This window comes from Corvus brachyrhynchos, unplaced genomic scaffold, assembly GCF_000691975.1.
Source record: "Corvus brachyrhynchos isolate BGI_N302 unplaced genomic scaffold, ASM69197v1 scaffold92, whole genome shotgun sequence".
Lineage (NCBI taxonomy): Eukaryota > Metazoa > Chordata > Aves > Passeriformes > Corvidae > Corvus > Corvus brachyrhynchos.
The window spans coordinates 3,314,702-3,326,533 of NW_008236973.1; the positions used below are offsets into that span (position 1 = coordinate 3,314,702).

At 41.6% G+C, this 11,832-nt stretch overlaps 1 protein-coding gene and 1 long non-coding RNA gene across 3 annotated transcripts in view; one reads left to right on the plus strand and one right to left on the minus strand.

Annotated features, from left to right (window-relative positions):
• Positions 1 to 3,812, minus strand: part of LOC108445277 — a 26,144-nt gene extending 22,332 nt beyond the window's left edge. The window contains exon 1 of the long non-coding RNA XR_001860083.1: positions 398 to 3,812. This is a non-coding gene — a long non-coding RNA (uncharacterized LOC108445277). The remainder of the gene's footprint in view (positions 1 to 397) is intronic.
• Positions 315 to 11,832, plus strand: part of DHRSX (dehydrogenase/reductase X-linked) — a 202,795-nt gene continuing 191,277 nt past the window's right edge. The window contains exons 1-2 of one of the 2 annotated variants that reach the window (XM_017728548.1): positions 315 to 430; positions 3,825 to 3,967. The gene's annotated coding sequence lies outside the window, so the exon portion shown is untranslated. The remainder of the gene's footprint in view (positions 431 to 3,824; positions 3,968 to 11,832) is intronic. The other variant, XM_008629328.2, reaches the window with a different exon arrangement.

Sequence of the window (11,832 nt, forward strand, 5' to 3'; positions counted from 1 at the left end):
CGGCGGTCCGCGGGTGACATGCAGTCCCTCATCTCTCCGGTGACCAAGGCTATCCTGGTGGCTTTGTTCATCTTCGCCATCCTGCTGATCCTCTACGTGATTCTGTGGTACATCTGCCGCGATGTGGATTGCGACCATGGGATCTGAGCGGCGCCGCGGGGCCGGGGCTGCGGGTCACTTTTGGGGATATTTGCTTCAAAGCCTCTCGCTCTGCTGGGTTTGGGGTTTTTTTTCTGTGCCTCCTACAGAATCGTTTAATGTCACCGAGAAAACGCAACGCTCGGCCGCTCAAAAAAAAAAAAAAAAAAAAAAAAAAAAAAAAAAAAAAAAAAAAAAAAAAGCGAACGAAGGACCAAGCCGAAAGAGCCCGGAGGACAACTGCGATCAAGAAACCAACCTGAGCTTGACCTTCAGAGACCAGGGTGACCCGGTGAGTCTCCGCTCTCCGCGGCGAGGGGGATGCGCGGGTGCGGCGGGGTTGCCTCCGTCCCTCCCGCTCCGCTGCCCTCCCGCTCCGCTGCCCTCCCTTCGCACACGCAAACACACACACACACACGCACTCGCACACGCACGCACATGGATGTGGCACAGGCGCTCCATACACACGCCGCGTACACACACACTAGTGGATGTGCGTGCCTGAGTGCCTGCTGCACGCAGGCATGCGTGTCCCTTGGGGACATGCAGGACCTGTCCTGCTGGCCGGGATAAATTTTGCCTGCCCCCGTCCCCGTGTCCCCCCGCTTTAAATTTTTCGAGGTGACAACGCGCAAAAGGCAGCGCGCCCGCGGGAGCGGCCGGGCGCGGGTGCCGGTGCGGGTGCCGGAGGGCGGCCGCCGCGCTGCCTTTGCGGCCCCACATTGGTATGCAGGCGGTGGCTGCGCCGCCAGGCAGACCTAAAAGGTGAGCCCAGGGGATGGGGGAAAGTCAATGCTTCATCAGCCCGGGGGCAAATCGGGAAGTTACAGACAATGAAGGAAGGAAAAGACGTCAGGTATCCGGCCAGTGCCAGCAGGCAGACTTCGGTGAGGGGATGTAAAGCAGGATGAGTTTCTCCTTTCTAGGGCCAGGTTGACGGAAGGAAGTGGGGAAGATGACAGAAAAATGTGCATGGGAAGTTCTGGATGGTAGCGCTCTTTGTCTGGTCTCACTGACACTGCATTTCCTATGTCCTACTCTCTCTAAAAGGGTTAACGCTCAAGGGTTATCCCTTACGTGCTGAAGGTGGGCAATTTCAGAAAATGTTGATAAAAAGTACACAATTGATGACCGTGTATGTGCTGACCGTGTTGGGACACAAGAGGGGATGTATCCTGCCCAGCCGTTTTCCCACCTGAGAGAATTTGTTGTTGGCTGTTTCTGCTCTTATTGTTTGGTTGTACTGAATACCCTGTGCTGAAGCAGAGAGACAGCAACACATTGTGTTGAAAGTGGAAAAGACCTGCTGAAAGATAAATGGTCCCAAACACTTGGGCTGTAACTGTTTCTGTCCTTGACAGACAAGCTGTCAGGAATAGGAGCAAACTCTAGCTGCATGCGTTATCCCTGGCGGGATGTATTCGGATGCTGCAGAGTGTGGGTGCGTGTACCCAGTGGGGAATAGGAGAAAAATCAAATTCACATTTAAAGCCGGCGAACAGGGACCTAGCCAACTGCAAAGTGTAATCGTGTGATTCTGGATAATTTGACATTGAGTACTGCTGACCGAAAGCTCACCTCTGCAACAGGGCTCTGTACGCGGAGGAAACTGTTCGGAAGTCGATTCTCTTGCCATTTTGGTTTGTGCTTCTGTTCCGTTTGTATTTCGTAGGGCTCTTCACCTGACTAGTTGATCAAACATGACATTACCGTTAACACACGCTACTAATGTGATTATAACAGCAGTGACATCAATGTTTCCTTGCCCTGCAACTACAGTAGCAATGCATTTGTTTACTTCCCCATGCACGCTCTGAAATGTCTGTTACTCAACAGCTCTGAACAGCAAGGGAAGAGAGAGGAGGAGGGGGAAACTCTTACACATTTAAAAATGGCTATAGCTCTGTTTCCCTTATGCATATAATTATGTGGAAATAAAACAACCTCCAAGTCCTCTTCATCTTTTTTTTTTTTTTTCCCCCTCAGTCAGTACACTTGTTTTTAACTAAGTGGCAAAGAACCTCTTCACACTTTGATATGTCAGGTTGTGTCACATGTTCCCTTCCAAATTAACAGCAGTGCACATCTTCTGCCCCTCTCCCAGCTGGCTGGAGCTAGTGGGTGAGACAGTTATGGAGGCTTTGCCATTAAGTGTTAATTATTTCACAGTAAACCAAACTGTTATTTATAGCACTGGATGAAATGTGGCAAATTAATGTGGTTTTCAGAAAACTTTAAGTATCAAGAGATATGTGTAGGGGTGATTAAATATCTGAAGCGTTGAGATGACCGAACAGATTTTGTACTACCCATCATAACTGACGTTAATCAGCTTAAAAATTGTAAAAGCCATGAAATAGTCCATTCAGTTATTGTCTGATCACTAGTGTTTCCAGCTGGCTCATTATTATTTTAAGCATATTGTTTTTAGGAGACAAGATGTAGAATTTTTTTTAATACCTGGTTTTATTCTAAATAAGGTGAATATATGTATGTGTTTATATATAAATATACAATAAGATTTGTATACACTCAAATGGGTATTTTCTAGCCTGACAACTGAAAAATAAGCGGAGCAATGATTATCAGTATTGAATTTGATTTGTAGTTGTAGTCACAGATGTGTTGGCTTTGGTTCGATATTGCATGTATTGTTTATTGTGTGTTAGCAAACGCAAAACCCTAAAGATATAGACCCCACCTTTTCCTATTCCTGTGATGCCTGATAGAAAGGAATGATATCCTGGCCTTTCTCAGCTCCGTGTGGAATTTTGCAGTTGGTTTTGACGGAGTCAGAAATATGCTGGCAGATTAGCATTTGAATTTGTAACAGCATGATGTTATTAAAGTTGAGAGAGATATTAAAACAGTAAAAAGGGTAAATTGGTTACAGTGGAATACCTAGAGACCATATTTTTCTAATTATTTACTTGTTTGCTCTGAAGTTTGGTGATGATTTTATTTCTATTCGGTGTTTGTGCTCATGCCCCAACTCAATTTTAACCAGCTTGCTGTCTTTTAATGTAAGGTAGTGTTTCAAAGGTGAACTCTGAAATATCACCTGTGACTGAGATGCAGTGCATCAGGTAGATATAGATCACCTGTAAGTACTTTTTGCAATAAGACAGGTTGTAACATCGTGAGTAGTGCTTTTGTTTAAGGCAAAGACAACTTGTTACCATGTTCCTACTTAAGCCGAGAAATTTTTACCATATTGCAAAAATTAGTAATTAAGTAATTAAGTTTGAAAGTATGTTTTTAGTCCAAAATCTATTTAATAGGCTGTTCAAAAAATATTGTGTTGAACAATATTTCAAATCTTTGCCTTTTTGTGTGAAAAAGACTCTGAAGTTACCACTGCTTCGTCAGCAGAAGTGTAATGAATTTTATGGATTAATTCCTACTGCAAGGTAGCATGCTATAGCATGGTCCCAGGAATATTGTCACATCAGACTTAAACATGCAGTATGTTTCTGGATAAGTCATTCTTTATGCAGTTCCTAGTCAGGCAAATTCCCTGAAGATTTATTAAATACTGTCTGTAAGTGGCATGAAAGAAGAGTAACTGGGCAATGAACATCACAGATTTGCTTATTTTCTATTTTCTTCCTTATAAAATGGATTAATAAGAATCAGTGTCTTCATGGTATACCCTCTGTGCATCTTATACCATTTCCCTAAAACAGGCTTAAAATGAGCATTGAAGATGATTCCAGCATAGGAGGGTCTCGCAGAGATGAAAGGTTAGCCGAGGTCCAAGGATGGACAGTGCTGCTTCCTCGAGATGTCCTTGTGTCATGAGTTCTCAGCTGTACTTTTTCCCCTCCAGGTGAGTGTGAAGTAGAGAGCCTTCAGGCTGCTGTAAGGCAGGCCACATAGATCTGCCCTATGCAGCTCCAGCCCCATTTGTTGGAGGGCCCAGTCTAGGACCGATTTTCTACTGTCTGTTCTATGCAAGGTGATGATCCTTAGATTGTTGGTAATGTGACAAGCACTTGGCCCCATTTGTGTGTTTATAAACAGCTCAAAGGTGGGATCGTTGGGATTAATTGTACAACTGATGCTATTTCTAACACTTGAAACTGGCAGGATCCTTTAAATGACAAATTTGGGGGCAGCATTAGGGAATACAGAATCACTGTAACAAGTGTATTAAACCTGCAGCATGAGCAGGCCATATCTTGCTTCTTGCCTCGCTAGAATAACAGTCTTGCATTGGTAATGTTAATACAAACTCTGGTGGTGGTGTAAGGGAGTTATAAAGAGCAGGCATATTTGCTCTCCACCTGAAGATCTCGCTCTGCTCCGGGTGCGGATGTGCCATTAGATGCTCGCCTGGCTTCTCCCTCCCTGCTGCATGGCACCGCGTCAGGGCTGCAATTGGACATTCAAACATACAGGAAAGTTCCACTGCCGTTTCTCAACAGATGACATTTTCCCCAGTTTTTCTTTGATGCATGGTGTTTTCTCCTTCCTTCTAAGCATTAATCCTCTGAACTGTGACTTAGTGCGTAATGCGGTTTGTAGACAAACTGCACGGATTGATTTTCCTGGAGTGGGCTGACCAAATGATGAGTGAATTGGAAAGCAGCACACACTTGCTTGTTTGTTGTTCTGCAATAAGCTAGTTTTGTTGGATGAAATATCCTAATATATATTTAGCTAACTTAAAAAAAAAAAAAAATTACGAGTTACTTTTAATATGCATTGCTAGTATGGTTCATGTAGTTGCACAGCAGCATCTACTCTTGTTAGAGGCATTTTGATAACTTTTGAAATTTTGCCCGAGTGAGAAAATTTGAGCTTTAGCTTGGAGGGGCTCATAACACTGTATGCTGTTGAGAATGACATTCTTATTTTGAATATTTTGATATATTACTTTGGAATGCTAAAGATATTTACTGGTGTTTTCACAAGTCATTAAATCATACGTAAGGGATACCAATAAGGTGACATTCAGAGTTTCATTGTAGCATAGTTTGAATGTAGATTATGGTTGCAAAAAAGATGTGGAAAAAATTGCTTGTGACTGATTAAGAAACACAAAGGAATGGGAAAAGAAAGAAGAATGTTTTATCAAGACAGAAGAAGAGAGAGTCCAGAGTGTTCAAATTTTAAAAAATGCAGCTAATGCGAAGTAAAATGAGAAGCTCGGAGCACAAAAACTGCCACCTTCCTGTACAGAAACTGTATGTACATAGAGGTATACATGCATACATATGCATGTGTATATGTATATGCATTTGTACAGTCTATGTGATCAAATTAGAAATTAGCAACTCTAGAGCAAGCTGAGAATCTTTACATGGATGACTTTTTCTCTTTTTCCTTGAAACCTGACCATTAATGCCCAATAGGAAATTACTTGAAAACCAGATGGTGTTGATGACTTGATGATCAAACATGAGTGGTATTGAATATTTGGGTTATAAATGAATCATTTTTAGAAAGAAAGTGCTAATGCTCTGTTCACTTTGGAAAAAAAGATAATTCAGCTTATGAGGGCTGGAAGAAATACATTAGTAACAAATAGATTTTATGTCTTGTGTTCTCCATTGACCTCAAAGAGACAAAATCTCTACTTACCAGGGAAAAGTCCTATTAGGTAATTAACTTATTATGACCAAGATATATATGTGAGAAAAGAGCATCTCAGAGAGAAGATAGTAGAACTGTAATATTTTGTCTCAAACCAGTAATAGCCAACATCTTCTTGCAAAGGTACAAATGTACAAACCTTTGATGTAATACACCATCTGTATTTATGTTTTTAAGTGCAAAGGATGAAAGAATCCTCCTGAACTTATGAGTGTTAAAACTTATGCACATTCGCTTCAGGATTATGATGCTTTTTGGGTATTATGGTATTTTATGTAACACCTGAGTAAGAAAATGTTTTGGTTTTCATGAAATACAGCAATGTGTTTACCAAGTGCTAGGGAAAAAAAGCGCCCTTTGTATGAATAGCTTCTTCTGCATTTATTCCATATTGGGGTAAACTTGAACTCATGGAGAAAATTTTATTTGCTATTCAGTATCCATTTCAGTGGTGAGTTGTGTTGCTGTGAACCCTATTAAATGAATACCCAACAAAGTCATTGCGATACCTACAGCAAAAATAAACAAGGTCTTGATTAAGTTGTACTCTTCATGGAAACTATATATGATGTAGTCAGGTAACCTGCAGTGCATGTTTCTTATATAGCTCTTACAATTAATGCACTCCTGAACATACTATCATCACCTCCTTTGTGAGATAGGTGTATATAAATGGGCTTAAAAATAAGTTTACAACCAATCTCCATTCTAATGACTTGGTTTTTTTTTCTACTGCAATGCCATTCTGGCACACTTAATAGGGACAATAACTGAGTGGGAGTTCAGTGAAGTCTTGGTATCAGTGAAGAGAAAAGGAAAACACTGGGCACACAGAAATACATCAGTATATGTTTCTAGTGACTGATACAGCATAATTCAGCTTGGCTGCAGCGACCATGAAACAGTGAAGTTTAAGATCCTTAGGTCAGTGAGGAGGGCACACAGCAAGTTCACTACCCTGCTCATCAGGAGAGCTGACCTTGGCCTCTTCAGGGATCTGCTCAGTAGAGTACTGTGGGATAAAGCCCTGGAGGGAAGAGGGGTCCAAGAAAAACTGGTTGATACTCAAGATTGCCTCTTCCACGACCAAGAGCAATGTATCCCAAAAGAGAAGTCAGGCAAAAATGCCAGGCGGCCTATGTGGATGAACAAGCAGCTCCTGGACAAAGTCAAAAAAAAAAAAAAGGAAGCCTACAGAGGATGGAAGCAAGGATAGATAGCTTGAGAGGAATACACTGAGGTTGTCCAAGCAGCCAGGGATAGGGTTAGGTAAGGTAAAGCCCTGATAGAATTAAAGCTGGACAGGGACATCGAGGGCAACAAAAAAAAACCTTCTGTAGGTATGTGGGTGATAAAAGGAAGACTAAGGAAAATGTGGTTCCTCTCCAGAAAGTGGTTTCCCAGGACGTGGAGAAGACTGAGGAACTCGGTTACTTTTTTGTTAGGTTCATGAGTTGGCAATGTGCGCATGTTCTTGCTTCCTCTGGGGGCTTCTTTTTTGTGTTTGAATTTGTTCAAAAGCTCCTTCCACTAGACCAGATTGCACAAAGCCTCATTCAGCCTGGCCTTGAATTCTTCAAGGAATGGGGTATCCACAATTTCTCTGGACAACCAGTTGCAGTCTTTCCACCATCCTCACAGTAAAGAATTTATTCCTAATCTAAACTTTTCTAACTCTAAACCTCTTTCAGTTTGAAGCTATTCCCCCTTTTCCTATCACTGCGTGCCCTTGTAAAATGTCCCTCTCCAGCTCTCTTGTAGCCCCTTTTAGGTACTGGAAGACTGCTATAAACTCTCCCCAGAACCTCCTCTTCTCCAGGCTGAAAAGCCCATCTCTCAGTCTGCTATAGCAGAGATGATGTTCCCCTGGTCACTCCTGTGCCCCTTCTCTGGACCTGCTCCAACAGGTCCATGTCTTTTCTGCGCTGAAGCCTCCAGAGCTGAAGTTGAGTAGTCTTCATCCTTGTAGGTTTTTAAGACCCTCTTGAGCAACATGGTCTGACCTCAAAGCTGGCCCTGCTTTGAGCAGTAGAGCGGACTACAGACAGACTTTCTGAGGTACCTTCCAACTTGAACTGTCCTAGGGTTGTATGATCCTTTCAAGCATGTATTCTTGAGAGTCTTCTATGGGAATGAGCACTGGCTGGCTTGTTGTTATACACTCTTAATGTGTGCTAGACAGGTAAACCAAAAGGATGGAGGCACAGAACTGGGACTGGGACTGCGTGAGAATCTGTTCCCAGTAGTCCTAATCATCCTTAAATTTTACATCCACAGTTCCTACACAATACTCCTGGGTAAGGTGAGGTGTGCACCTGAAGTGGCACCCGGCAGTGCACCACTAGAGCAGAATGATCACTGTGCTCATGCATGGAGGATGAAGCCTTCTCAGATCATAGTAGCCTGAAGGTTGAAGACAACAATTGCAATATTCTTATAGCCTTTTTAATTCTTACACCTCTGTGGGGACTCCAGCACACTTCTAGGAACTGGAAATTAATTCAGTTACATTGCTCTGACTATAATATAATCATGCTGGGCATACTCTTGTGTAGTATAGTTTTTTTTCTGCAATCTGATCCAATTTTTATCTTTGTGTTTGTTTTCAGCTGTACAAAGCCTGTCACATTAACTGCCATGCCCATACAGGTAGTTGGTACAGTAGGATTTTCAGGTACTGCCTGGCATAAATATAAACTATGGCTTTGAAGAGAAAATCTCATGGGAATGGCATGCTTCAACACCAAACTTGTCATCTCATACCTAGGCTACTCACATCTTATGTTTAGGTGAAGAGCAGATTACTAACTAGAGAAAAATGCAAATGCAAAAGGCCGTTGTAGCTTTTCTTCCCAGGTAGAAAAACCCTTCTCCTCAGTGCTCGGAGTTGTGCTGCGATACCCACCTGCCTGTCTGGATGGTGGGCAGACTCAGGGGAGAGCAGGGAAGCTGCACAAGGTGGTAGTGGATCCCCTTTATTCAGGCATTCCATTATGCGCCCAAGTGTAGTCTGAATTTACAAGATGGAGCTATCAAGGGTGATTATTTTCAGTGCAAATCCAAGATAAAGGAGAGCTGCAGTGCATCTGTTGTCAGGGGTTTAAACAGTGATTCTCTCATGTTAGTATACAGGCTCACTGCCACCCCCCACCTTATTAAACACATGAAAAGCCACACTTCTATAACTCAGTTGGTTTTTTTTTCACTTGGAGATGTATCAAAAATGATGAAAACATTTTGAGCCTGGGAAAAAACTTGCATATTTGAATGCATAAACTGCTATTTTTGAGAATTCTGAAGTGACGTTAATTTTTTCTCTCATGTGGGCTTACAAGCCTGGAGAGATTTTAAATTAAAAGTGGAAGAGAAACTTGCTTTTTACTTGAGTTCATGAAAGCTCTTTTAGTTCTGAAACTAAATTATGTATGAAGCAGTAAGGTCCTGTATTGTCTATTAAATTCACATGGCAATTCCCTTTTTAAAATTTTACACAGTATTCAGGTGAATAGATAGTATATGCAATGTATTTATTACAGACTTCTATGAACCTGCTGCTGTTAGGAATTAAATGTTTTGACTGTTCCTGTCCCAGGAACACGACATTGACACCAAATTCATTTAGCTTGAGTCTGCATGTTGGAAGTGCTGTGAATTCCAAGGATAAACTTGTGATTGTATTATGAAATAGTATTACCTTTACTATCAGCCAAGGGTTTCTTGTCTTGCTTTTGGCCACACAAACAAGGTCAGCGGGAAGGAGGGTAGAGCACAACAGAGGAAGCCGGGACTGGCTTTGGAGACCCTGCAGCCACTATTGTGAGTCATTCTCTTTTAATCACGTAGGTAAAATCCTATGGGCATGTGGGATGATACATAAAGGAAGGCAGAATTTTGCTTGCTGTGGAGGAGCTGTTCATTTGTTACAAACATTCAGCTGACTTCAATGGAGAAGTGCCAATTTCTGTTAGCACAGCTTTGGATCTGAGGACACATATATGCGTTAATAAACAGTTGGAGTCCTTCTTCAGGCTGCAGAAAGTAGCAACCAAGTAAGTGATGCAGCTAGGATGACATCCAGCCACCTCTGTTGCTCTTCAGCCTGTGTAGCCAAGAACCCTTTCTTGAGCTGATTTGGCAATGATTGACATACAGAACTTAAAACTAGTAACATTTATTAATGTGTAATTAATGTGTGTTCTGTACAAAATGTTGCTAAATTAAAATGCAAACGGTTGTCTCATGAAATAGAAATGCTCATGATAAATGGTTGAAACATACAGCTATGTAATGAGTGCCTAAAAAAAAAATCATGAAAGAAGGTAAAAGAATCAGTGCTCCTGAGAACCTCTGTATGAACCAAAATGCAGTCATTCTTGGATAAGCTTATGGATATTCTGCTACTATTTGAAGAATGTCAGCTAGGCAAACTAGACTTCTTATACACACTGTGGTCCTCTGGATGATTAGAAGAATCAAACGGTTCTTGTGATAACTGTAAAAATAACTTAAAGCCTCTTGAGATTCAGTAAGAAGGTGGTTCACTGAAAGGCAGCATCCTGGATGGGATGTACCAGTGGTAGCTGTGCTTTGGGGGGTGGGAAAAGTTTTGCAGGATACCTTGCTAGTAGCTGGAAGAAAAGATTAATATACAGTGTAGCATGGATGGATGGATGGATGGATGGACAGATGTCAGGCAAATCCTCTGGGGAGTGGCAAACCCCAGGTGCATTTCTCATGGGAAGAGGCACTTTGAAGACAGAAGAGTCTACCTGATAGATGCTCCCCAGTGTCTGGCGAGGAGTGGAACTGCAGAGCTGTGACGTCAGGACATGCTGTACTGTGGCAGTCACTCTTTGATGCAGTCTTGAAAGCAAGCTCAGATGCACAATACGACATTTAGAGTGATGTGCCTTATCAAACAACCTGATATTGTGACCCAGCATGTAGCAATCTGTTTACTGGATATTTTATTAAATAACATTTTGTCTGTGTAGTAAAATGCATTTCTTAATTTGCCCTTTTTAAAATAGCTGTTGTTTGAATTAAGCCTGTGAATAACCTTTGTTTTACACTCCTGTGATTCCTGCACTGGTACTGTAACTTCATTTCTTTTTGACCTACATTTGTATGAGTAGAGCAGTTGCTTAAACTGTGAAATCCATTTATTTTTCTCTTAGCATTTCAGAAAGTAGGTAGTTTCAGAACTCTTATGTTGTAAGTGTGTAATGTTGTTCTCATAACTGGCTGGATGGTGTGTACTCCTTGATTTCAGTTCCAACACAATCTCTTCATGCTTTTATATCCTAACATGCAGCCCTATAGCCACCTACCAGTCTCGGCTTCCTCTCACCAGAGCTGTTCTGCTGGAAACCTTTGCTGGATTTCCTTTCTCCTGTGTAAGCAGCAGGTTTTGTGCCCTGATAGGGGACAGACTGAAAAATGCAAAATTATCATCACCGCTGAGCATCACAAGAGAGGAGAATAAGCACTTTCAAAGCAGAAAGTGACTACATTTTTCTTTCCCTTGCTGTAATAGTAGCAGATGGCACTTGTGGCCCAGAATAATTTGTCCTTTGAATAATGGTCCTTGCTAAAGAAAGCTTGATTTTGCTTTTTCCCATGTGTAAAAAGTTAATTTCTAAAAATTTAAACCCACATGTGAATTTTCTTATTTACCTGCATTTTGCTGGCTTCTTTTTTACCAATTATAATTATAATGGTTCTGTTTTCAAAAACATTCTGTGTAATATCTGTTACATTAAGGTTTGCACCAAGAGGATTTGTTAGTGTGAGTTTAAAGAGATCTTACACAAACGCACATATATGCACGCATTTATTACCAGTGATGCTTGAATTGAAAGTGGCCTGTTATACCTTGATTTCCTTGTTTTGCTTAATTTTAGGTCACAGTTTATTACGTCTTATTACACAGTTTATGAGCTGGGTCAGTGCCCCAGAAATGAAGGGTGAAACCACTTCGTTTGCAAAAGGAGCTCCTGGAACTCCTGAGAGTGTGAAGTTTCTATGTCTTTTCATTACACTTATGCCAACAGGAATGAGACTGGAAATAAACTCCATTTCACATTAAAGGCATTC